Source organism: Panthera uncia (genome assembly GCF_023721935.1).
Source record: "Panthera uncia isolate 11264 chromosome A1 unlocalized genomic scaffold, Puncia_PCG_1.0 HiC_scaffold_17, whole genome shotgun sequence".
NCBI classification, from domain to species: domain Eukaryota; kingdom Metazoa; phylum Chordata; class Mammalia; order Carnivora; family Felidae; genus Panthera; species Panthera uncia.
This window is the reverse complement of record NW_026057577.1, coordinates 27,055,578-27,077,221: the sequence shown is the minus strand read 5'-3', so window position 1 is coordinate 27,077,221 and position 21,644 is coordinate 27,055,578.

Genomic DNA, 21,644 nt, shown 5'->3' with positions numbered 1-21,644 from the left:
GGAGACACACACACACACACACACACACACACACACACACACAGTGCAAGTGGGGGAAAGGCAGAGAGAGAGGGAGACACAGAATCTGAAGCAGGCTCCAGGCTCTGAGCCGTCAGCACAGAGCCCGATATGGGGCTTGAACTCACGGACTGTGAGATCATGACCTGAACCGAAGTCAGATGCTCAACTGACTGAGCCACCCAGGCTCCCCTGGGTATCCAGTTTTTTAAACTAAATCTGACAACTCAACCCTAAAAGGCTTGCTGATTAGTTATTGAAGCTCAAGGATTTCTAGGTTCATGGAACACACACAGTTTTAGGAATTAGATGCACCAAGAAGTATAGAATGGAACAGAGATTAGGAGCCTCCATTCTGAATAAGACTGTCAGGTTCTCATTTACTAACCATGGGGCCTTGAGCAAGTTATTTACCTGTCCAAGCCTCTGTTTTCTTATCTGTGAAATGGGAACAGTGATAGTCCCTATGTCATGAGTCAGAAATAAATGAGATAATGCCTTGCTAGCATAGTACCTGGCACTTGAAAGTCTTGACAGAGTGAAAGGCACCATTACTATTGTTACTGTCATTTTTGTTTTTGCTTTTGTTACCCTACGGGGCAAAAAGCAGGTGCTCTCTAGCTGCCCCCCAAAAATCCTCTGTTCCCTCGACTCCTGCCTTTCTTTTCCTGTCCCCTGAGTGTATTTTCTAAGTGAGGCAGCCTTGGTTTCCTGAGACCTGTCAGATCTCTGTCCCTGCTGCCATGCCTCCACCTGGTACGGCTAAGTTTCTGCACACACATGTGGCTTGGGTAGCAAATCCTTCAGTACACTTTATAATGGGACATAGATCATTACAGATGGGACTCAGGTTTTACAAAATATTTTAGGAGGTAGATAAATTAGATCATGAAAAGTGCATAAGGGACATCAATTATGCAGGAGCCAGAAGAATGATTATAAAGTGATCTGGCCTTAGTTTTGGCCCATGAAACATTTAATGGCTGCCATTAAAGTAGAAAATATTCCTTGCTTCCTACTTGAGAGAAGTGGGCTGGTGGGGTCACCGTTTTGCCCAAGGAGGGATTGTAGACCACATGATGACCTCCTTTGCCTGTGGGTGTCTGAGGAGTAAAAGGTCACTTGGGAGGAAGAGAAAACTGGTGCTGGACTTTTTGAGGTGGAGGAGTCCTGGGGCTCCAGGACCACGTGGGGCCAGCTGAGGGCCTGGCTGAGAGGCTGTCCTGGCTCTCTTAATCCGGGGCAGAAAGTGCACACCAGAGTATCATGGTGGAGTTGTTAGACACCTTGAGTCCTGGTCCTCAAAAGTCCCCTGAAGCTGTCATGTTTGTCCTATCTCCTGCCCAATAGCAGTGCAGACCTGACCCTCAGTGGGCTGTCACCTGCCAAATTATCTGGGCCTGGAGTCTGCTGGAGAATATGGGCATCCAGGGAGAAGGGCCAGGTGATCATGATCCCGTGAACACACTGTCCACATCGTCTTTCTCCCTGAAGCTTTGGCAAAATCATGGCTGGCCCCACACATGGTTTCCATAATGGTGTGCTGTGCTTCTTCCTTTTCTCACTCCTTTTCTCACTCCTGCGGGTGTTGGGCTGGACACGTGGCACCCCAGTTGAGCCTGTTGTGGTGTGAGGTTTTGTTACCAGGTGAAGGTATCATGGCAAACATTCCCAGGCCTGCCTTCCTATGGTGGGTCACTCTCGGCCATTCGGTGTCTTTTGGAATCAGGGTGTATTTCTATGCTGGTCCCTTGGAGCATAGCTAGTGACAGCCATTAGAAATACAAGGCAAAGTGGAAATGGTGGTGGTTGCAGTACTTGCAGCCTCCAGCAGTATGCCCTTCGTGGGAGAGCTGAGCATGGTTTGCTGAGTGAGTATGCAGCAGAGTGGAGGAGTGCTTTGTGAGGGGAGACAGAGTGGGAGGCGGGTGTGCCCTGTGCTGCCCACCTGTGCTACCCAGTGATGGTCTGTTCCTGCTGGAGGTCACAGGTGTGGAAATATGTTCTCATCTCCCCCGTGATCCCATTCCCTGGGGCCTCTAGTCCTTCCTCCACAAAATCACCATTTCACTGAGTCCTGCTTATTTCTGCCTTGATGCTGGGCAAGAACACAAACTTTTTCTTGGAGCACAGGAGGCAGTGATGGGCAGTGCTCACTACTACCCCAGGCTCCTAAGATGGCAGCCCTGTGCTACCACTTGCAGGTTGGGTGGCCTTGGATAAGTTAGTCTCAGTATTCTCAACTATAGCATGGGGATACAATGGTGCCTGTTGCTTATAGTGCTTACGAATTGAATTCTCGGTTGGGTGCTCTTGGAGGAATAGTGTGTTCTCTGCAGGTAGAAAGGTGGGTGTGGGACCTTTGGCCTTGCTTGGCCTTTTAGAGATAGGGGTTTGGTGGTGGGCACTTGGTCTTCCTGGCCTAAGTCTACCCATCCTTACGCTAGACTTAGTAAGTTGTCAGATTTCCTTAAATATCAGCCAGTCAACTTGCACCACTGGGTCATGAACTACTATTATTACCTACAATAGCTAACATTTGTCTAGAGCTTCTTTGCACCAGGCTAAATGTTCTGCCTGCCCTCTTTTATTTAACTTTGGAACTCGGTAGACAGGCAGCTGAAGGCTAGAGGTGTTCAGTAATGTGCCCAAGGTCATAGAACTAGTCAGTGCTGGAGGTTGAATTTGAACCTGGAAGTCCCTCTCTAGGGCAGAGAAATAACAGACAGGCCTGCCCAGGAAGAGATTTCCCAAGTCCTGCCTGTAGCACACCATTCTAGAATGGGGTAGCCTGTGGTAGGGGGTGGGGGGCGGGCAGGAAGGAATTTCTACTGTTTTCTCCAGACATGGCTGAAGGAGCCCCATGAAGGTGAATTCATTTTCTCTTGGAGTCCATCATCAGTCAACTTTCTGTAACTTGCTTTGAACTAACAACCAGTCTAGAGAGAGAAATGCTTCCCTAAACCACTAAAGGATGCCGACATGCTGGAAGGGACAAGGTGGCCCAGCACACACATGAGAGGAAGGGCACAGGGCTGCCTCAGCCATTCTGTGAGCTGATGGCTGAAAAAGAATTTTAGATTTTGCTCCGTAGGCATTTTGCACAGTGAAAGGAAATTTAAGAGATTTTGCATGGAGTCCCAACAAGGCAGGAGAACTGCCATGTTGAAGGAAGCAAGGAGATGCATGAAGGTCTGTGTCTGTGGGGCTGGCATGGGTGGTTTACAGATTTCTATATAGATGATGCTCATTTACTGCCTTGAGAGGGAAAGGTGTTATTGATAATTATGTTGAGATAGTAGGCACTAAACTAAGACTGTCCTTGGGCACAGTTGCAGATTATTGCTATTTATTTATTAAAGCAGCCCTCTGGTCTCTGATGAGTAGGACCCCTTTTGTCTGGTTTGAGTTGTGTGCCTGTTTAGAAGTCATGTGGCACATCACTTAGCTGCTCTGAGGTGGGCCATTAAAAGGCAGAGAAAGTAGGCAGAAGAAAGCCAAAGTTTCTTCCAAGGCCTGGGGGGTCCATGCAGCATGAGCATTTAGGAGTTTTTGTGCTTGGGTTTTCCACCTATGGGGGGTTTGCTAGAGGTTTGGAGATCACTTATCACCATAAACTTTGTACTCTTGTGTGTGTGTGTGTGTGTGTGTGTGTGTGTGTGTGTGTGTCTGTGTGTGTGTGGTGGTGGTGGTGGTGCCAGTGCCGGGCACCAATGGTGCAAAGCAGTAATGGAATTCTTACGGAGGGGAGTTGCCCAGCAGCTCTGAGGTCTTTCCCAGCTCCCTAAGGATGCAGGGTTCTCCCACCACCCTGCATTCTACCCAAAGAGCAATGTGAGGGCCTGATTCCAAGCTCGCTTCGGGCTCAGGAGTGGTCCTTCTGACTCAGCCTGAGATGAAAACTCAGGCAAGTTCCCATTGTTTCTAAGAGCAAAAGCAGGGCTGGTTGCTGTGGCTCAGGCACCTGTTTGCTCTTGTGACAACAACCCTAACCAGCTGTATCTTGAGCTAGGTCTTTGGTTGTGCAAACCCATGTGTAAGCGTCACTGAGAGTTTGACGCAGTACGGTCACTGCTGGTTTTCTGGCTTGCATCCTCCATCTTTGCCACTAGAGAGGGACTGAAGCGGTTCTTTCTGTCCCAGATTGGAGTCCCACAGGGAAGTGTCTTATTGGCCTGTCTCTGACCAAGCACTGAGGACAGCACGGGGAACCGCGAGGGGCCCAGCTCAGGACAGAGTTGTAGTTCTCACCATGTGCAGTAGCTGGGAATGACGGAAAGACAGAACATAGCAGCTCCACTTCCCGTCGTGGCTGCAGAGCAGAGAAGTGGCTCCTTGCAGGAGGGTGCACTTTCCAGAAGAGGGAGGGATATATCCCAGGAGGCTGTGGTGGGCCAGCACACACTTTTATCAACAGCATACGGTGATAGTTGTACGTTTTGCTGATTTGATCGAAGGGACAGTGTTTGATTTAAATGTGTATTTCCTGATTACTAGTGAGGCTCAACATTTTCCCACAGATTTTTTTTTGGATATTTGCATATCTTTTGTGCATTACCCATCTGTGGCCCTTTTCTATAGCTGAGTATTTCAGAGTAGGGGTGGGTGAATCCGAGTTTGCTATTTTCTGCCACCTTTGGTGGGTAATTGCGTCAGCTGTATTTACTCCTGCTTAGCACAAACCCATCTAAGCCTTCGGGAGACCAATGTGGAAATGCAAGAAAAATACTCTCCTCTTAATCAAATTTCTTGTATTATGAATGCTTATTAAATATTTTATGTGAGGATTGTAATTACTGATTAAGGCCAATATCAATAGCCTCGGATAATCAGTGTTTAACACTAATTAGAAGGTACTGGGTAACCCCCCAGTGAGTTGTCTATAACAGTTTGGGGATTGCCATAATTATGGGCATGCTGGCTGGGGTGTGTGTCTGTATCAAAGCCTAGTTGATGAGCAGGGTAAGTGCAGTGTGGCAGGAATCACTGCTGAATTGGGGTGCTCCCCTCAGATGTGCTGTCTTGCCTGGGGGAGGCACGGCGGTCAGTACTGTGCCCTCCTGTCTCCAGTCATGTGGTATTTGGGTTAATGAGGTTTTACTCTGAATGACGGGAGGTTTCCAGCCTGAGAAGTGGGACATAGATCACTGCCTCATCTATCTGCCTATGTGCATGTGTCTCCCCTTCCCTCCTACACACACACACACACACACACACACACAACCGTTTAACCATTACTGGCTTTGTTCAGAATGGTTTCTTTTTGAGAGTTTTGCTCTGCTTCTAGAGAGGGCGATTGGACTTGTTGCAGCAAGGGACCCTGGCTGTAAAATGTCTGAGTCACACTAGCATCCCAGCTCTGGCCGCTCAATGGCTTACAGAACTTGTGGGTGGAGAAAGAGGGGCTTGGCCCTGGGGCTCAATGGCTCAGTGACAGTCCCTCCTGAGAGGCTTCCTCAGCCATGGGATAGCATTTCCCTCCTTCCTGGGAAGTGGGCTAGAAACAGCCACCTGGGACCAGTAGGGGAGTTAAGAACGTGCAGTGGGGAGCCACAGGAGGAGGGACCACTCACGCTACCCATGGGTGGCTGAGTATAGTGTCGCCTCAGTGGGGAACGGGCTTTGGGGTCAGAATCCCAGCCTCACTTCCCTCCAATTCTGGGGCTTTGGAAAAGCCTCGGCACTTCTTTGGTAGGCACCTTGAGGTGGGATATAATGGTGAGGTGAGGTCATCTGGAGCCACTCAGCCGGCCTGACTCCCTGACCACACCTCTGCCCTGCTGTGCAACTGTGACAAGTTGATTCACCTCTGAGCCTCAGCTTCCTAACATGTAACATGAGAACACTACCAGTATGTACCTCATTGGGTTATTTGGAGGATTAAGTGAGCGGTAAGGAATTTTGAGTAGTGAATAGCACACGAGTGCTCATCAAATGGAAATCCAGTAATCCCCCCCTTTATCTACCATGTCAGTTATTTGTGGTCGACTGCAGGCTGAAAAACAGATGATCCTCTTTCTGAGAAATCATCAGAAGGTCAGTGGTAGCCTAATGCCACATCACAATACCTACATTGTTCTCCCCTTTTTGCCTTACCATGCAGGCATTTTATCTGCTCATATCATCACAAGAAGGAGGGGGGAGTACAGTGCAGTAAGATATTTTCAGAGAGAGAGACCACACATAGCTTTTATTACAGTATATTGTTATAATTATTCTATTTTATTATTAGTTACTGTTGTTAATCTCTTACTGTGCCTAATTTATAAATCAAGCCTTATCATAGTTATGTATGTGTAGGAAAAAAATGATATATATGGGATTCAGTACTAATGACAGTTTCAGGCATCCCCTGGGGGTCTTGGAACAACACATCCCCTGTGGATAAGGGGGGATTACTGTGAATAAAAAGTTATATAAGTCGGCTGAGATGTGCTAGGCAGTACTCACCAAGTGCTCAAAATACCCACTGTGCTGGTGCTGGGGCCACAAGGTGTGAATGAGCCACACCATCCAGTGGGAGGCACAAGGCCAGCAAATAACCAGATGGTTACAGACGGTGGTTTGTGTCACAGAGAAAACTATCACTAAATCAGGGTGAGGTGGTAAAGAGTGATGGGGTAGGAGGGAAGGTTGTTTCTGGTAGTTGGACCCAGTGACATTTGAATGCACACCCAAATGAAAGGCAGGAGGGAGTCCTGGCAGGAAGCAGAAGGAAAGCAGGGGCAGAGACCCTTCACTGATGCTGGGGCTTCTCTGCCCATGTGCCTGCATGTCCCTTCCTGTGCTCTGCTCACTTCTCTTGCATGTTCCCTCCCAATCGCTTGTCCCTGTGGTTCTGTGTTGGCAAACTGACCTTAAGCTCCTGGTACTGCTTTCCCTCCACATGGAGATCAAGGATGTACCTGGGGACTTCCAGGGGGGCAGCCCTAACTGATAGCAGAAGGCTCCAGGGGTGTGCTCACCAGTTCCTTTGTTCTGGTGGGGGGTGGCCCATACTTTCCAGGGCTCCCCAGAAGTATCGTGTTCCAGTCACCCTCGGTGGGATTTTGCTAGATGGTGCTCACTCCCCTGGCCTTGTCCCCTTCTGCTCCTTCTTGCTCACTTTTTCCACTGGTGTTTTGTGGGAATGCTTTCCTAATAAGTCCCTTTCACATGAACCTCCTATTGGCTTCTGCTTCTGGGAACCTAAGATAGACCCTGAGTCAGAAGTGAGTGTGACATGTTGAAGGGCAACTGGAAAAAAGGGCTGAAGGTAGGGAGAGGTTGAATGCAGGGGAAGCTGGAGAGGTGGGCAGGGCTGGGTCCCTGGGGCCCTGTTGGCTGTGATAGATTTGAGTTTTTCCAAGAGCAATGGGAGCTTATTGGAAATTTCTAGGTGGGGGAGTATGTTATATAATTTGTTTTATAAGAAAGGACCTCTCTGGCTACTGTGTAGAGTAGATCATTAGGGACAGGAGCGGAAGTGGGGAGACCTAGCAGGCTGCAGTGGTCACCTGGGAGAGACGGTGGGTGCCAACTAGGAGGGTGGCCAAGGGGACAGATTTGGGATTTGTTCTGAGGATTGGTAGGTGATCAATGACTGTCATGTTTAGACGCATGTGTTTTCCCAAAGTCATAGCAGGTTAAAGATTTTGAAATGAGGGCTGTGGGCCTGTCGTGGTCTCGTGGTGGTCCTGCTCCATGGGTCCTTCCCCAACCCCACCACAGACACAAGCAGAGGCCTCTCCCTCCCCCTGAGCCCTGGAAACCCTGTTGGAGCCTTTCTAGGGCATTACTTTCTACCTTATCCCAGCCGCTGGGCCCTGCCTGCGGGACTTTGAGGAGGGGTCATGTGGAAAGGCCTTGGGGCAGGATGTGAGGACTTGTGCAGATCTGGCCTCTCCCTGGGCCTGTCTCCTTGCCTTGGGCTGAAGGGAGTCAGAGGTGGGAGTGCTGAGGCCCCACGGAGGCCAGTTCAGGGGCTTTTCAAAGGGATGTTTCGGAGACACCTTGCCTAGGGTGTGAAAGGCCAAGGGCTTCTTCTCTCACAGAGGGGCCCGCTGAGACCCAGCCTCAGTAAGATGGATAGAGTGGATCTAGCGTGTAGCTCAGCCTCCCACAGACGTGGAGACTCTGTGGCCTTCCTAGGGGACATTCCTCTGAGAGCAAAGGCCAGACAGAGCCCATGTCAGCTGAGATTGGGTTGCACTGGAATCCATTTTGCTTCTTCAAGTAGAGACACCATTTCCACAGAAAGCAAAACAGTTGTTCTCAGTTCTCTTTCTTTCAGAAATTAAGTCTCTGGAATGTTAAAATACTTCGTTCTGACTTTCAAGTCCCAGGGGACAGTTCCTTAGGGAAAAAAAGCAAACAAACTCTTTACTGCATGAGACATAGAGGTCTTTGGTGAGTTTCAGTGGGAGGTGGGCTGTCTTTGAGAAACCTTTTTCCCCAGGCTACACATCTTTTCATGATCTGAATATAAATAGGATGCTGCCAGGTCTATGGCTTGGTTCTCAGAACACATCTGGTGGGCAGACATGGAGAGACTGTGTTGCTGGGTGCTAGGATCTCTCCACTCGGAGATCCCCAAGACCGCAGGGAAGCCAGGAAACTCAACCTCGAGAACCTCTAGAATCCTCTGGCTGGCAAAGATCCCCAGTTTCCCCAGAAGTCATCAGTGGTGTCTGGGGAGATCTAATCTGTCTATGGGAACTTCTAAAATTAGAATATCCAAACCTCCAACCAGAAATTCCACTTCTTTTGTGTCTAGTCTAGAAACATAGTCCTAATGTGTGCAGAGTCATTTATGCAATGGTTAAGTGCATTTTGGTTCTAACAGGGACAAAATAGAAACAACCCTAAATGTCCTGAATATTAAATAAACTGTGAAATAGCCATATTAGGACCTGCTATTTAAGGTTGAAGATCCTTAAGCTAGATGTGTTTACAGTGTTGTAGAAAGACCCCCACGCTTTATTACTCAGTGGAGAAAGTAATTCACAGAATAATTTGTGTAATGTACCCTTTATGTTAAAAACCTCCCTTATATGATAACTTCATTTCTCTACATACACAAGAAGCCAGCCGAAGACAGTGATTCTCTTGGGAGGGACCTGGGATTGGGGGTGCCATCCTCAAGGGGGACTTGCGTTTTATACCTACAGTTTGAGTATTTTAAAAATGAGAATATTTTTCAAAACTACTTGTATAATTGAATAGGTTATAACAGGACATAAAGTAATTGATGCTGATTTTAAGAAAATTTTAAATACAGAGAAATACCCTGTGTCCCACTATTAGCATTTTGGTACACTATTGTCCGATCTGTTTTTCCCTTATGCATTTTTACATGGTGTTAAGCATATTGGGTGTATATTTATATAAACGCATATAATTTTGTACCCTGCTTTTTCCTCGTAGTATTTTGTCATAAACACTTTCTGTCCTGTTTCAAACTTTCTATAAATACCTTTAATAGCTGCATAAGTTTCCATTGTGTATATTTAGCCATTTCCCATTTTTCCTTACCTAGGAAATCTTCCACCAGTCTTGTGAGACACCTAAAATAGTTTCTCTTCCCATGGCTGGTACAAGGCTGGTACATGAAATGCAATCAGTGCATGCATATGTGTGATGGGAGGCTGAGTCACTGTCCTAGAGGTGCACTAGTCATGGCTCTCCTGGGGTAATTGAGGCACAAGAGTCTGGACCTCACATTCAAGCCAAAGTCTGGTGATTCAGATCAGTGGCACCTTTTGGATGCACAAGTGTCTTCTGTGAAATAATTGACAGTCGATGGCATAGAAGTATTATGGGACCCTAGAGTCCTGGATTGGAGACCTATTTCAATACCACTTCTGTGCTCCTCTCTGGAAAACCTTTGTACCAGCCTGCAAACCATTTTATGATCTGAATACAGAAAAGGAGGTTTCTGGAGGTGTGTTCTTTAGATGATCAGTTCCATGCAGAACTCTGTGGTTTGCTCCCCAGAGGGGCCCCCTGTGGGCAGGCAAGGAGCAGAGCCATGCCCTTCCTGCCTCTAGACCTTAGTTTTTCCACTCTGAGAAATGAAGTTGCCTATGTCAATTAGGATCTCAGCAGGAAAGGTGCAGAAAACCCAAAAGGGCAATGCAAGAGAGGTTCAAGAAGTGATTGTTTACAATGAAATGAGTAGTAAGGTATGGTGATGCACCCACAACTCAGAAACCATTAGTATCCTGGGCTTGAAAGAGATGGGGAAGAGGCTGTTAGGAACCCAAGGAGAAGCTGCTGGATAGAATCTGGCCATAAACTGTGATTGTAAACTGAGATTTGTCATAGAAGGAGCTGGGGGAAATAAACCTGACAGCCTCTCTTTCCTCCCATTTCCCAGTCTCCTGCTGTTATGCCCCTTGGCAAACCCAATTAAGAGCCAGAGGCAACACTGCCCCCTGGCCGGTGACCCGAGGCCCAGAGCAAGGTGGAGAAGTGTGGAGAGCAGATCTGGAGGAAAAATGGAAAATATCTAGCACATTCAGCCCCTGTTCTACTCCCTTGTCAGGGAAAACCCATGGGCCTAACATCACGGAAACACAAAGTTTCATTGGCTACTGGATCTTAGTGTGATGAGGTCAATTCTATTATACTCCTGCCAGGAATCTAATGAAAATGTCACCATCTACTGGTGCCCTTTATCTAAGGTAGTGGGAAAAAAAATAAACAACCCAAAACATAGGTCTTACAGTCTACTCTGTAGCTGGTTATGAGGAATAAGATGATAATCAAAGCTTTGGTTGTTCACCATCCATTCCATGTGTCATTGATTTCTGCCGACACCTTGGCTGGTTGGCTTATATGTTTTTAACTTGGTCATGTGACCTACAACCTTTGTTCATATAGGATCAAGATAATGTTGAGTACATGAATGAGAAGCCTTTGCTCCTGCCACCATGGCTACCTTTTACATGGGCCTATTGATCAAGTGTGGGGTGTTTGGAAAAATCGGTGATTGGCATACATAAAGACAGGTCATTTCATCCATCTGATTACTGAAAGCCTTTTGTGCCATGAATGCCCTTTGGTAAGGATATCTGTGGGACATGGATGTCTTCACACATACTCTAAATTCACTCTGAGTGACTCATTCTTTGTCACCAATATTTCAATCTTAGTCTTTCTTTGTTTCTGACTAGCTATCTACCTACTAGTGACTGACTAATCAGTATAGATGTAATAGGCTTTTTCTCCTTCCATGTGATATGGACACTTACATGCATTTCTTGAGTTTCTGAACAGGGAAGATTTCCTCTCACCATTATCTTTCAGGGTCACCCTTGAGTGGAATTGCAGTATATTCTCCATTTACTTCTGACTTGTTTAGCATACTGTGTAAGTCACCAACAAACCAGGCCATACTCACCCCCACCCCACTCTTTATTGGTTATAGAGCACTCCCTCTGAGGCGTAGGTGTGGGTTGAGGCAGGCATAGTGAAGCAGTAGGAGTAAGTTCCCTGGGAATCTGAGCTATCTGCTGTATAATCTACTCTTACCTTCTGGACCTGCTCAGCTTGATCTTATATCTTGATCTATACACCATTTCCATTTGACAATGTAATTCTGTGTACTTCTAATTTTATGGTTCAGCATATCATATAGCACTCAGTTCATGAAGGATGGTTTGTGACAGAGTTACGTGGTATCTGTGGTCTGGTGTTGAGTCTTTTCCATGGCTTCCATAGGAAGCCAGAAGCTGCTTTACACATGGAGTACTATTATTAGCAGAATTATTATTCTAAAACCCTGGGGCCTGTGCTGTAGTTTTCCTATTAGGGCTTGGTAAAGACTCTATATGACATCTTTGTGTGCCACAGAATTGAATGTGCTGGGCCACCAAATAACAGAACACCAGGGAAGCTTATAGCCAGGAACTTCTCTAGAAACTTCTCTTGATCCAGACTTCTCTCAAAACTGTAAGAGTTACCAGTTATCAAGCAAGAGGTCAGAGCAAGATGCCCAAATGTATTATGTGTTTCCTCTACAATCCAGAGTGTCCCACTCAAGTGTTTTGCTCTTCTTTATGGTGAATGGTGGAAGGAAAAAGCAGCATTTTTGTCATTTTAGAGGGGATGTACCTAGATGTTCTAAACTGCTATACCCTTAGAAATTTCACTTATGTGTCAGGTTCTTAAATTTTTGCAGAGTTTATCACTTGTTTTCTGGCATGCATATGCCTTGCTAAAATATGCATGGTGCTTACTCATTCCTTCTCAACAGGTCCAATTAACATAATTATACAGATATAATAGACTATTGTGATTTTCTATGGTATAACAAGACATAAATTGAGACTAAATTGTGACAGAGAACAGACTATTGTAACAGAACGGGAGAGTTGGCAGAACTTTAGGATAAGATTGTGAGAACATACTGCTAACCCTGCCATGTAAAAGCAAATGGCTTCTGATTTTTTTTTTTTTTAATGGACTAGGGTTAGCTACATAGTAACTGCACACCAGACTTCTATGCAAGGGAACTCTGGTCCCCTTTTATGAAGATTAGGATCTGCTTCAACCAGTGTGGAAATTTGAAGAGGATACAGGGATTCAAAGTTCTCATCTCCCCATCCCATGTACCAGGGTCTTATATGGTCTCCTCCAGTTGCCTTTACCCTAGCACAGTGTTTTACAACCTCAACACTATTGAGATTTTGGGCTAAACTATTGTGTGTGTGTGTGGGGGGGGGGTTGGGAGTGGGAGAGTGGCTATTTTGTGCATTGTGGGATATTTACAGCACCTGTAGTCTCTTTCCACTAGATATCATCAGTACTGGCCACAGTTGTGACAATGCAAAATGTCTCCAGATACTACCAAATGTATCCTGGGAGGCAGATTGCTCCCAGGTGAGAACCACTGCCTTAGCATAAGTGACCTGGCAGTGATACCTCTTAATTGGTACTGAACTCTGTAATGCTTATACTTAGGCTTTATGCCTGACCCTCAGCCATATCTGCTTTGCAACATAGATAATGAGATGCTCTGTCAAAACCTGCTGTGAAATCTTCCTGATTTTCTACCTGTTCTTTTACTCAGGGATTCAAGGTTTTCATTTTGTCCTTCTCTGCGTGAATTCTCCCTACAGCAGTCAGAAGCATTTGGGGGCACCTGGATGGCTCAGTTGTTTAAGCGTCCGACTTCGGCTCAGGTCATGATCTCACAGTCCAGGAGTTTGAGCCTCACATCTGGCTCTTGACTGACAGCTCAGAGTCTGGAGCCTGCTTCAGGTTCTGTGTCTCACTCTCTCTCTCTCTCTGTCTGCCCCTCCCCCACTTGTGCATGCGTGCCTGCTCTCTCCCTCTCTCTTTCTAAAAAAGAAAAAGCATTTGGCTCATCTCAGGGTTTTTGCGATCACCACTGTTACTTGATGAAACAGTACCAGAGCCACCTCGGCTCCCAGCACTCCCTTCCACCTGCGGTCCATCATGTGTCATCCCGGTGATTTGAATAATTGTAATGGCATTGCTTACCACAGATTATTTCTCTCCCATCTACCCTTACAAAGAAGCTTACCCATGCTTTCATCAAATTGGTGAGTAGTGCAATCCCCATATCCCATTTTTAGGGTCTATTTCCTGGGGCCACTTCCAGAACCAAGTAAGTGAAAAATGGCAGACTCAAAAAAGTGAGTAAAGAGTGGTAAAGGAAAGGTGAATCCATGAACGCGAGATCATGACCTGGGCTGAAGTCGGAAGCCTAACCGACTGAGCCACCCAGGACCCCCTAAAAATTTTTTTTATTTGAGTAGAATTGACACACCATGTTACCTTGATTTCAGCTGTACAGCATAGTGATTTGACAAATTTAGATGTGATGCTGTGCTCACCACAATTGTAGCTACCATCTGTTACCGTACAAGACTGTTACAATATCTCTGACAGTATTCCCTATGCTGTACCTTTTATTCCCATGACTTATTTGTTTCATAACTGGAAAGACTATATCTCCTTCTTTCCTTCAGCCATTTTGCCCAATCATCACTCTCTTCTCTCTATAATATGAACATTTTTTGCACTAATTTAATCTTGTAGCCCCCAAAAGAATTTTAAAAGTTACTTAATCATTTTTGGCTGGTATGTAATAAGGACATAATTTTAACTTCAAAAATGCGACCAGTATTATTAAAGTTTATATCAATTTTATTCCACAACTAGAATTTACCGATATTAATTACCTATTAGAGATTTAAACTTTTTTCCCCATTTAACAACTGATAATAATTTAATAATAATAAAAATAATAGCTAACATTTATTTTGTGCTTTCTATGTATTAGGTGTCATAGTAAGTACATCGCTGGCTTTAATTAATTTAATTAAAAATTTTTTTAATGTTTATTTTTTGAGAGAGACAGACAAAGTGAGAGTAGGGGATGGGCAGAAAGAAAGAGGGAGACACAGAATCCGAAGCAGACTCCAGGCTCTGAGCCATCAGCACAGAGCCCAAGGTGGGCTCGAACCCACAAACTTTGAGATCATGACCTGAGCCAAAGTTGGCTGCTTAATGGACTGAGCCACCCAGGCGCCTCTTAATTTTTAAATTAGCTAAGAAAAAGTATGCTTTGCCAACAAATAAATTATGACATTGGTCATGTTTGGGACTGAATATACATTAAAGTGCAGACTGCAATTTAACTATGTGGTTTGAAATCCAACAGACAAAAGCCGCTTTCATGACCTGGTGTTTTGGATTCCCATATTTTGCACTAAACAAACAACCCAGTGATTTATTTTGGCAATGTTTGTATTATGTGTTAAATGAAAAGATAGGAGAGACGGCATCATGCTGTTATATGCAAGCAATTGGCCACTAATAACATACTGTGTGTATGGGTAGTTATTCTCAACAAGTGAAAAGCCAAACTGGATATAATTGTCACTACATTTTCTTTTCAAACATTCAAATTTTGAAGGACTAAAGATAGCTAGATGTACTATATGTGATTTCTGATCAGATGGCTGCAACTTACTTACCTGGCAAAAAACCATCCTATGGTGATTTTGCAGAATTATTATAGTTTTTTACAGTCTTCATTAATTTGTTGTATTTTAACATCAGTGTTTCCTATGCTTCCTGACTTTAACCAATGGCCCATTATGAGCATAATGAAATAATGTATGGCTCAGAATAGGACATTTAAAAAGAGTATAATGATCGAACCCACTGTGGCAATTAGCACTTTTTCAGCTAAGTTACAAATCGATGGAGAAACTGATTTGTTAGCAGATTCATCTGACCTCCGCTATGGGCCATTCTTGTTCCTCAGTGCACATTAAGGAGCTCTTTAAATTTTAAGAAATTATTTTTTTAATTAATTTATTTTGAGAGAGAGAGAGAGAGAGCATAAGCAGGGGAGGAGCAGAGAGAGAGGGAGAGAGACAGAATCTCAAGCAGATTCCGTACTGCTAGTCCAGAACCTGATGCGGGGGTTGAATGCATAAACTGTGAGATCATGGCCTGAGCCGAAATCAAGAGTTGGACACTAGGGGCACCTGCGTTGTTTAGTTGGTTAGGTGTCTGATTTTGGCCCAGGTCATGATCTCGCAGTTTGTGGGTTTGAGCCCTGTGTCAGACTCTGTGGTGACAGCTCGGAGCCTGCAGCCTGCTTCATATTCTGTGTCTCCCTCTCTCTCTTCCTCTTCTGCTCGCATTCTCTCTCTCTCTCTCTCTCTCTCTCTCTCTCTCTCCCCCCCCCTCCCTCAAAAAAAAAAATGAAAAAAAAAAAAAAAGAGTTGGACACTTACCTGACTAAGCCACCCTGGTGCCCTGAGGAATTATTTTATGTATTATTTTAAATTGAAGTGGAATCCTTGTTTATGAACATGAGCCTTGCTACCATCTGTAACCCCCAAAAGGTTTGTAGGTGGCTATTTGTGTAAGGCCCTACAGGGGTGCCTTTGGGCCTCCTCTGGTTTTGCCGCAGAAGATGCTGTGGACCACATACTAGCTTTGCAGGAGGCAGGGCAGGGATGCTGCAGTGCCGCACAGTAGGGAGGCAGCTCCCCAGAGGCCAGTGTCCAGCCTACCAGAGCTGGAAGAGGCGCTGGAGTCATAGGGTCTCTAGGCCTTAGATATTCTATTCTGAGGAGGAAGCAATCCCAGAGATTTAGGTGTCAGAGCTGTGATGAGAGCAAGCACTGTCTCTTCTCTCCTTATAAATGATTCCACAAATGTTTGCTGTTTTGTACATTTTCCACCTCCCCTGGGGATCTCACATGCTCATTTCCTGTGTCAGGCATGATGGCTATCTGGGTCAGTTGTGCCATGAGGTCGGCCGAGGCTGGGTGGATGGCAAAGGTGGGCATTTATCTCCGGAGTCCAAGAGTGATTTCAAATCCTCACCTCTGATGTGCACCTGGGGCCTGTTGAGCAGATTTAGGTACATGGGGTTCTCCTGTGGATTTAGACGGCAACACTCAAGGAACCTTCTTTGAAGCCAGGAGCTGCTGGTAAGGCCAGCAAGAAAAAACTGAGATGAACAAACTCTGTCCTATTTGGAGAAGCAGTGTGGCTCTCCACACAACAATCTTTGTCATCCACAGAGGACAGACCCAGAGAACCTTGAATGCAGGCCACAATGGCTGTCTTTCTCCAGCGTCAAGGTGCCCCAGCAGTGATGGAGCTAACTTCCTTGCATTGAAACACTTTTCAAAGCCTTTTAAATTGGATCTTTATTCTCTTTTCCCTTTTTTCCATAACAGAAGGCTCTCTGTTCTCGGAGGAAAGATTCAGGGTAATCTTTCTGCTGGCGGGTGGCTCTGTCTGCAACCCTGCATAGCAGATAAGCCAGGCCTGCGGTGGTGGGGCAGGCGTAAAGAAAACTTTGCACAAGGATGAAACTCTCTCTGCACTTGTGCCCCTAGCAGTGGCGGGTCAAATGTTTTGGTTCTGACAGTTTTCTTCTGCAAAGTTTAGGGAAAATTCCACTTCCACTCATTCAGGGAGGTCTCTGGTCTCTCTCTTGCTCTCCCAGCTCAGGCTCAGGCTGAATGTGAGCTCAGGGTGGCTGCTGTTTCACTGGTGGTTCCTGCCCTTTGTGGGTTCACAGAGCCCTTTGGGAGTCATGGAAAGTCATGGAATATCTCCTCCACAAAATGCTCACTGCACAGGCGCACGGGGTTCTGTGAACACTTCGTCCGTGGGGGTCGGTGGACCTGACCCGAGCAAAAATACAAGACAAATGGAAATCTATACACTTAGGTTGATGACATCCACAGTAGCACAGGGTCGGACCCACCCCCAGAAGTAGGCCGCTACCAGCTGCCTTCGGATGGACGGAGGGTGGCGCGGCCGGATGTGGGCCCCCTGTGGAGGATTGCCTTATGTTGAGAAGATCTGGCTGTTAAAAATCCTCTGCTTGGCGTTTCTTTTTTTGGGCTCCCAACTTTTCTTCTGTTTCACTGACTCATATTCTTCCTCCTCTTTCATCAACACAAGTATTTTTCACAGTTCTAGTGGTGGACTTTGTCCCCCCCCCTCTATATCTTCTCCTTTTTGCTATTGACTTCCCAGTGTGTTTTCAGTCCCACGTTCTCTCTTGAGCTCCACACTATTTCTACTTGCTGTGAAGATGCCTCCTAAATCCATCTTACCTCCCAAGCCCCCACCCGTTTTGTAGCCCACCTGCCCTGTCCTTTCTCTGCATTGCTTCTCCCTCCTTATGGCCTGCGGGAACCACGGGAGTCACCCCAATGGCTTCCTGGGCCGCCCTGCCTGTGTATGTGTGTGTGTGTGTGTGTGTGTGTGTGTGTGTGTGTGTTCCCTTCTCTCTGTCCCAGTATCATGGCCTGGTTCCCACCCCACTGTCACCCTCTGGAAAGTTACAGAATTCTTCCGTGCACCTCTTAGCTGACTTATCCTTGGAATCCTATTCTGAATTGTGGCCCTGCTACCTCCTCCAGGCTTCTAAACCTTCTTTGTGCCCCAGTCCCTGTAGACCAGGAGGACCCTAGCACAGGTGCACTCAGGGCTCCCCAGGATCAGGACCCGCCTTAGCAGATGCAGTGGACCCGTGCTCGTATACCTTATGTCTCAGTATATCATCACATGCACTGTCCTCTGCCTGCCAGTATGTGCATCTCTGTGTCTCAGCACCCACTGCATGGATGTGTAAATAGTGGCTCTGGCAGCAGAACCCACTCTGCCAGGGCAGAGGGTGGGCCAGAGGTGCCAGGGAGCTAATGCCTCCCTCACCCCCCAGAGCAATCCTCAACACCGGAATGACCGAAGAGATTGGGGCACCTGGATGGCTCAGTCGGTTGAGCGTCTGACTTCGGCTCAGGTCATGATCTTGTGGTTCATGGGTTTGAGTCCTTCATTGGGCTCTGTGCTGATAGCTTGGAGCCTGCTTGGGATTCTCTGTCCCTCTCTCTCTGCCATTCCCCCACGCATGCTCTGTCTCTCTCTCAAAAAAAAAAAAAACATTTAAAAAAATGACCAAAGGGAGTTGACATGTAAATACCCCACCTTCCATGTCCCTTGGGTGGGATAACTCTGAGAGACATGTTCTGCACTGGGTCCCAGAGTTGGCAACAGAGCTGAGTTCCAGCAGCCTTCAGGGCTCTGGTGTTCCCTGGAATGTTCCAAATATCCTCCTTACACTCAGGTGCTTATTTCAAGGTCTGCTTCAGTGGCAGGGGTGGGGGCGGGACCCAAATTAAGTCACCAACTGACCTTTTACTAACTACCGCCTCACAAAGGCTCTGCCATTCCCTGTCCATGGTTTAGTTCCGTTTGTCTTGTATTTTTGCTCAGGTCAGGTCCTCTACCTGGGCTGTGTTCCCGCCTCTGCCTTCTGGAATCTTACCATTTTTTAGCTTCACTTAAAAGGTGGTGTCTTCTGGGAAGCCTTCCCAAGGACTCCAGCTAGCACTCCCACCACACTTACTGCTGACTTCCTTCTCTTCATTACACTGTTGTTTATTGGATTTGGGGTCTGTCTTCTCTGGAGGCATAAGGCCTTTTAAAAACATGTTTTTATTCACCCAGAGCCTGGCATTTGGACCTTCGAAAAGTGCTTGTTGAATTAAGCTCCCTCAGGTGCCCCAAATCATTGTGACCTCCTTACTTTACATTCTGAGACTTAGATTCTGAGACTCCTAGATGGGTGCCCTGCATTTTTTCTTAACTTGGAGGCAAGTTAAGTCTTCCCTTCTGAATTAACCTCCAAACTAGAGACAACCAGTATATTCAGACAGCGAACTATGCATTAGGTGTAGGGGCTGAGGGGATGATAGGAAAGCACAAGGGTGAGTCTTAAATTCAAAATGGTTACTTAAACTCCTTAGTCCAGGAGTTGGCAGACATTTTTTGTAAAGGGTCAGAAAGTAAATAGCCTGACCTTTGTGGGACACACAGGGTCTCTGTCTCTTCTTCTTCTTCTACTCCCCTACCTCCTCCTCCTCCCCTCTTCCTCCTTCTTCCTTACGACTCCTTAAACATTTAAGAACCATTCTTAGTTCTCAGGCAGTGCACAAACAGGCTGTGGGTTGAGCCCTGCATAGTTCAGTGACTCATGCAGGCAGCATTTATTGAGCGCCTACTCTGTGCCTGGGCCCTTTTTGGCAAAGATATGCCTTCTGACGCGTCCCCTCTGAGCCTGGGTACATTCCTGGCAGGGTTGGAAAGATCCCCACGAAGCTGAAATGAGTTGGTGCCGACCATGGCCGCGGGCTGGGGACAGCTCAGGGAGGACCTCCTTTCCTGCACCATCCCTGTTCTTTCTTTGCATGGCCAATTTCTAGCAACATGGCCTGCTCAACTCGAGTGAGATTTTAATTTCAGCTGGAGGTCAGCGGTCCCTTCGTTCATAAAGGGCTGTGCCATCTGACTGTATTTTCTGTGTAATCCTGTAATCTTATCTCTGCTTCTACTTTAGAGACAGATTCTATATTAACTCCCTAACAGGCCCCACTCCTTCACCTCTTCCTGGCCACATTCGCTACATGTGTTCCTCCTGTTGTTACTTGCTTCCTCATCCAGTGTTCTCCACCTCTGCCCCTCCTTTCCTGCCTGTCAGGACACCCAGGGCTCTGCAGTGTCACAGGCCCAGATGTCAGCCTGGGCTCACAGCTGCTCAGTGGCTGATGACGTGTCCATTCATTGATTGCAACCCAGCACTGTTTTGGACTCAAAGTTCCCTGAATGTTGGAGCCCTGCCCTGTACTATCCACCATGGCGGGTGCCTTTGTGATACACTAGATCCCTGGGTGTCCTTGCCCTCTTCACCTCCAAGGATTGAGTCATGCACGGGTTCATTTGGTCTTCGAAATAGGTAATGGAAGATAACATTTTCTTCAAAAAAACCTTCTTAGAGGCACAGATGCACAATTAAGTAGAAGCCTTCTGACTTAAATCTACCCTACCTCTTGGCTTTCTTCACTTAGTTACCCATTCTACAGAAATCCACTCTCACAAAGAGGAGAAATTAATTTGCACATCCCAGAGTTTCCCTTGGTTTGCCAGAGAATTAATTCATTGCCAGCTTTTATAAAGTAGTGAGCTCCCTTAGTGCATTTTAAGTGGTTTTTATTTGCAAGATTTTGATTCAGGTATAACTTTTCAGAAGCACAGGGAGTGCATAAAATGCAGCATATTCATGCTCACCTGGAGAAAATTGTTACCCCACATATGTAAGGAAAAAATCATTTGCAAGTCTGATGTGGATATTCTACCCCCAAATCCCACAGGGCAGTTCGTTCACATTCCAGAATGCAGATTTCTCCTATTCTTTTATCTTAAGAAGCTCACCTGTAGGAATCTGTCTTTGGAATGCAGGAAAGTCAAGATCTGAGGCTTTGGGTTGAATGCGATTTATGATCCATTGAAGGAATTCAGCAGATCATGATGGTTTTTGGACAGACCTTTTCGAGTGCTCTACCCACTGAAGAAGGCCTTGCATCAGATTTCCCTTTGCTCAGAGGTTCCTAACCTGGTGTTCTCAGACCCCAAGAGGTCCACCTCTGTGCTTCAGGGACCCACCAGCCATCTAAGAAGGCATGCTGTTTCAAGTGCCTGTGTTTATGTGCATTCTTTCAGGGAGAGTCTAAGACTTTCTTTGGATTTGTAAAGGATTTGGGACCCTAAGAAAAACTGTGGCACAGTCTCAGGAGAGGACATGCTTCACGATGTGGCCAGGAAGAGGTGATCTTTTGGCTTGTTCTCTGTGGGGTCCCAGTTCCTGGAACAGTGCTTGGTGCCTAGTCGGTGCTCCATGCACATGTGTGTGTTGAAAGCTTCAATATGTGAATGAATAAATTAGCAGCACCAGAACGTGAACCTCGGCTGCTCTGTGATTTTAGAGTACTCTGGCAGGTATTCCTTCCAAAGGAAAGAGGCTACTTTGGATTTCCAGGAAGGCTGGGCTGGGGGCTGTGCACAGAGGAGAGAGGAAAGGCTATATCCACCAAAGACTCAAAGTGTGAATCAAAGACCCAAACTGCTTCACAAGAAATCTCAAAGCAATAATGAAAGCAAAGACTGCAAGAGGAAAGACAAATTGGATTTTCTGAAGCTCTCTCTCTCTGAGCAGTTCCCTCTGAGCCTGGGAAAAGTTGAGCTTTGGCCAGCCCTGATGCCGGCGGCAGGGAACCTAAGAAGGTTACTTACTT